Source organism: Meleagris gallopavo, chromosome 5 (assembly GCF_000146605.3).
Source record: "Meleagris gallopavo isolate NT-WF06-2002-E0010 breed Aviagen turkey brand Nicholas breeding stock chromosome 5, Turkey_5.1, whole genome shotgun sequence".
NCBI classification, from domain to species: domain Eukaryota; kingdom Metazoa; phylum Chordata; class Aves; order Galliformes; family Phasianidae; genus Meleagris; species Meleagris gallopavo.
In genome coordinates this window covers 44,213,705-44,219,544 of record NC_015015.2, presented here as the reverse complement: position 1 = coordinate 44,219,544, position 5,840 = coordinate 44,213,705, and the positions used below count along the sequence as shown (strand labels likewise).

The 5,840-nt window shown below is 37.2% G+C and overlaps 1 long non-coding RNA gene across 5 annotated transcripts in view; it reads left to right on the top strand.

The window, feature by feature from the left end:
* LOC109367861 overlaps window positions 1-5,502 on the top strand; it is a 7,169-nt gene extending 1,667 nt beyond the window's left edge. For 2 of the 5 annotated variants that reach the window (XR_002115383.2, XR_002115384.2), the window contains exons 3-6: window positions 427-583; window positions 1,743-1,882; window positions 2,061-2,196; window positions 4,220-4,659. This is a non-coding gene — a long non-coding RNA (uncharacterized LOC109367861). Of the gene's footprint in view, window positions 1-426; window positions 584-1,742; window positions 1,883-2,060; window positions 2,197-4,219; window positions 4,660-4,910; window positions 4,994-5,428 lie in introns of those variants that run through there. The other 3 variants (XR_002115386.2, XR_002115388.2, XR_002115389.2) reach the window with 3 other exon arrangements.
* Window positions 5,503-5,840: the final 338 nt, after the last annotated feature.

The window sequence follows — 5,840 nt, the reverse complement described above, 5'->3', positions numbered from 1 at the left end:
AAAAAAAAAAAAATTGAAGTTAAGTTTGAAGGTTAGGCTGTAGGTCAAGATTGAGATGAAGAGGGCCTGTATCTAGGCACAGCCAGGGCTAAGCCAGAATCTGATACTCCTACAACATATCTTAGATACAGATTAAGCTAAGCCCAGGGCTCAGCTTAATTGGGGCTGCTGAGCTCATGGCTGGGGCAGGTGAGGCTTGCTGGGGGCTGTTAAAGTCTTATCAGTTCACTTAGGACCCTGACAAATTTAGGGCAAATGAGAGCTGATGGAAAGATAACAGAAGAGTTGGTTATAATATTTGCGTTGAAACAGGGTTTTCATACTTAATATTAAATTAAGGCCTTCACTGGGCATTCATTCATAGGGTCACATTAATGACAAGAAATATTTTTTTCCTTAAGAAGTCGTCTACCTTTCACTTTGTAGGATGCTGATTTTTGATTCATGGAAATAACATCTAAACCAGATTTTTCATTAGAGATGTGATCTCCGTGGAACCCAGCTATGTTGGGTGTCCAAAAAGAAAACTGGCATGATCCTATGCGTCAGTCTTTGGAGAGCCTGCATAACCTTAGCCAAGAAGGTAAGGGTAGTTTTATAGGTCTAAGCTTCTGAGAAGCAAGGGATGAAGCACAGAGCTCTTTCCAAATGCACCCTTTTATGTAACAGAAAGAGTTAGTAGTGCTCATAAATACAGAATACAAAGGTGTTTTAGTAAATTCTGAGTAATGAACACACACCAAAAAAAACCCCCCTGCATCCCGGTGAAAGAGAATGCTTTGGTTTTTATTTTTAATTCTCAAAACAGTATTTTTTTGTACTCATACAAAGTTCTATCAGTGAGTGAATGCTAAGTGTTTTTGCAGCTTGTATTTTTTGTCTGTTATATGTAGTCATATTGAATTTCATAGTATCCTGTTGTGTTGTAATAACTTGTTTTGATCACTTATGCTGTCATTTATTGGGAGAGAGAAATCAATTTATCTCAGCTTCAGTATCATGTGGTTTATTTCATGTTTTATGAACCTTTATTTTTTAGTTTATAGCTTTTATATCTTTTGAAAGTATGAAAGTCTTCTGATTCCTTTTTTTAAAATTCTTTAGTGGTTATTTTGCCTTTACTGTAGTCTTTCTCTGAACTTCTCTCTTGGAAACATGTTTTCATACTGGGTGTAGCGCAGTTTGGAAGCATGTAAGACTTGTGGATAAGTTGGCATTTTTGTATTTTGTTCTCATTTTGAATTCAAATATTATTTGCTTGTTTTGGCTACATTGTTCGCTGAAGGTCTGTGCTTCATATGAACTATATATAATCCAGGGTGATCCTTCCCTGCTTTGACTTTCTTCCTATACTTTGAAATGCTGGGACCTTCAACTACCTTCATTCTCTGTCCCTGAAATTCTTTATTTGTTTGCAGCAGACACATCTAAGTAAAGCTTCAGGCAATCCTATTGTCCAGGTTCTCTGAAATACCAGACATACTTTGTTCTTAGTTTTTCTAAAATTATTCCAGAAATACTTACCAATAAACTCTGAAGGTTTGATATTTCCAAGTAGAATACCATATCATTTTTCCTGTCATTCACAAAAGACATTAATCAAATGCATTAGACTATTACCCCCTTATCAAAATGTCTCTAAAGAATTGTGCCTTCCTCCTTTAGATCTTTTAGAACTTTCAGACTTGTTTATAGTGATGATCTTTGATATAATGTTTGCTTTTACCTTATATTTTCTGCAGTTATGAAGTGTCTTGAAAATTTAGCAAGAACTGGCAAAACATATGAAAATACCTATCAGAGGCAACTGATGACTGAGTATTTATCTCTGTGGCAATTATTCAAGCAGAGGACAAATACAGCAGACACAGAAGCAATGCAGGTATAGATTTCACATCTGCATTAGGAAGATCTGGCATTGTATTGATTTAGTAGGAAAGAGAGCTAGCCTGCAGAATTTTGGTCAGAACAGTTCTCAGTTAGAAACTACATTTCAGCAAAAGCATTATTCATTACAGCCTGCTGACGTTAATTAAATCTCCACAAATATTACTCAACAGAAATTCACTTCCAAGACTGCTATTAAACTGCTGAGAAATCAGAATCAGCCTGTCAGTGATTTCAGTGAGGGTCTGCTCAGACTGCCAGAAAGGAACGGTTATTGAATTTCCATGCTGAGTTTGCTGCTGCCAACAGGTTTGTTCATGTAAACAAGTTAACTGAAAAGTCACCCATGTTAGGAAGAAAAACAGATTTGAAACCAGGAGTCTGGCAGACTAAAAATGTCAGCCTCTGCATTTGGCCTAAAAGACTAACTTCTCAACTATAATTGGAAAACAGTAGAAAAAATAATTATTTCCTCTAAAGGTCACTAATTAAAAGTATGCACCATCCTTCCTCCTTTCTTCCATACACACATTCAAAGGTAAACATCTGACCACTTGAGGGAGTGACAGCCCTATTCTTGTTAAAAGAGGTTGCAATTACACACCTTTCTTCCCCTCCCATATTTCTAGCAATTATCCTTTTTTTGCTGTTGTGCTTTTGTGTAGGGCATCAGTAATATAGCATGAGCTTGAAGAGATTTAAATTGTCTCTTCTGAGATTCCCAATTCCCAGGCTGTGCCTGTCCTGCTTAGACTGAACCATGTGCAGCAGAGAGTATTTATGTTTAGATTCTTGTGAAGCATAACTTTTGTCACTAAACAAATATCAGGTCAGATTAATCCTTTTCCTACATTTAAATTTTGTTCACAAGAATCCCAACTTTTTTGCATAGATTAAGATATAAGTTGGGGGTGGTAGAGAGGACGTTCTTTGAGACTTACTGAATCTAAGCTTCCATTTAAGGGGGAAAAAAAAGTGTTTTGTATGTCTGTATTCTCTTAGGAACTTAGAATAACTGAATCACCTAGCATCTACCTACTTCATAACAACATTTTATTACCAGGAGATTTCATACATTTTTATATTTCTTAACAACTTTTATGGCTTATTTTTAAAACTGCTTCACATGTTCTTTGCTTATCCCTTAACCTCCCAGTTCAGTTTTTTTTTTTTTTAGTATAGTTACAATTGGAAAAATTAACACAGTGGAAGGGCAATACAGGAATGTAACAGCAAAGAGACCAATGTGGATAGAACAGTATTTCAAAGAAAAAGTCAAGGTACTCACCTGTACTTCAAAGATCTAGGCTTACAGAAACGAGGCCACAAGGGTGGAATCTCCAACCAGAGGTCTTTCTCCAGCGGCAGTCAGCCCTTAAATGGAGTCTAAGAGAGGTGCAGCCAGGCTGCACCCCTTCCAGTCACACAGCTGAATTGCCTTCACCTGTGCTCCCAGGGCTGACAGGGTCCTTTCCCCAGGTGCTCAATCAGTGCTTCAGGCCATGACTCAACAGTTACCATACTGGTATAAATAATGGAAAGGATTGCGTTGGGCACTTGAGGGTGACTGGTGTCTCAAAATGTTACAATCTTGTTTATTAATGCTGTTCAGTTAGTCCAACCCAAATGGATAGCTCTTTTAGTAATAAATTCTATGTCAGCTGCCTGTTGAGCTCTGCCTGATAGAGCAATGTCCTTTACAGTTCCTCTGTGATTTGGTTTCTTCAGTATTCCTTCATAGTCCTGACAGAAAAAAAATCTTGACCTGGATGAATAACAGATTTGTCTAAGGAAACAGAAAGTGTTGTGTCAGAGGAAGGCTGAATGACAAACGTACCTGATGGTTAATTGTACTGTTGGACCTGGAGAGCACCTCATTATTCATTCTAGTATACACTGACAGCAGGCAGCCCAGCTGAAAGGCTGTGCCCTGCCAGCATCTGGAAGGGCTTTTCTATAAATTTAATCAGCTGCAAGTAAATTGAGGGCTGCTGTTGTTACGGACTTCAGCAGAGGATAAATGTTAGTTCACTGTAGTTGAGCAGATCCTTATGTAAGACAGCCTTTAAGTCCTTACCTCGGTACTTAACTGAATTTATCATTTTGCAAAGCACGTGCAAGAGGCCTGTACCAGAAATTCTAGGTCAGGAACAGGATGCCTGCTGAATGGAGGTGTCAGCAACAGTTGGTGGTTACTCTCAAAAGGAGAATTTCATTAATGTATTCATTAGCTAATGTTTGTATTTCATTTAACAAAAACACTAGACAGTATTTGAAAATCTTTAAGACAAAGAGGTATGATGTATTTGGTTTTATTTTCTTTATTTTGCAGAGTTTGTAAGCTGCTGTTCCTATAACTATTTGAAACTAAGTTTCAGACTGCAGTGTCTACATCAGCTTCATCATAAAGCTCCAGGTGAATACTTAAATATGTTTGTACACATATTACAACATTTCTGGGCATTCTTACAGAGGTAGTGCATCTGTTTTTCCACACAAATATTTGTTCTGTTTGCTTTATATCAAAAGAACATAAACACAACTGGGACAATATGAAGGTAATTACAAGGTAAGGAAATATGCATGGAGGAGACATTAATGTCTAACTACATCCAAAGCAACACCTTCTCCACATTAAGAAGAATTTAGCTTCAATTAATTATCTCACTGAATGTGTGCTTCTTCACTGCTTTGTGTAATAATATGCACAATACCTTCCTTGGAAAAGATGCCTCTACATAGTGTAGAGCTTGTTTGTGTTATGTTCATAGTGTTCTGAGTAATTGTTCCCAGCCAAAGGGTTTCACCAGCAAATTGCAGTAATACAGTACACTGCAATAATTATATTGTTTCAGAGCATTGTGATATAAACTAAAACCTATTCTAAATTGCATGTTGGGACAGAGTACTTACAATTTTGAGGGTTTTTTCTATCTTCTGTTCTTTCATTTGTCTCTTTTTCACTAGCCAGTCTGTGTGATTTTCAAGTTGTTTTGCTTTCATACTTTCATACATGTTTTCAGAGTGTTCCTGATAATATTTCTGGAAAAGCAGTCCCACAAACTGCAGAAAATCTTCAGTCTAATAACCACCATGATAAGATGGTGGAGGTGGAGGATGAAAGTAAAATAAAGCAACCTGATATTTCAGTGGTTTCATATGGTGAAAATGCTTAGAAACTTGGTCAAGAAACACTGCGCTAGTGGGAGAGGAGAGCTGTGCTAAGCTGGGATGATTAAAAAGGACAGCAGAGCATAATGTATTGATGACACTTCTCTGGAAATCTGCGCCAGTTTGACTCCAAGGCACACGCATTAGCCAAACACGAGAGCTTTGTCACTGTAGAGATGTCTGATACCTGGAAGCTCTCCATTCTCCAGCTATTGAAGTGATTAAAAAATCAGTCCTTTGAGACTATTATCACAAGCGGAAATTAATAACAAAAAGAGTTCAGCTTTGAATTCTTGTGAAATTGAGTATTTAAGATCCATTGATGGGATCTAAATGCTTATTATATCTCATTCTCTTCTGCTTCATCCAGATGTTGGGTTCATCAACTACAGAAGAGGTCATGGTTATACAAATCATTGTCAGTCCGTCTGGCAGCTTCACAAACTGTATTGCAGAGAAGCCAAAAATTAACCTGAAACAACTATCAATTTTATTCTGAAGAGATCTAAGTTAACTTCAGTTTCCTAAATTATGAAATTGTTTTTTAGAGAGAACACTTTAGTCCGCGTAGCTGTAAAATGACTCTAGCATATGTGTTTGTGAAATTGTGAAAAGATGGGAAAGCATTTTAGTGAAGGCTGAGGAAGAGAGCCAGGAAAGACTTTCAGTTGTTTGGATTTTATCTATCTATTTATTTATTTATTGACAAGACAAGATACTGCCTCTATGAAAATTTCCTGTTTACCGAGGATCCAAAATGGCAGTGCAGGACTGTGGGACAG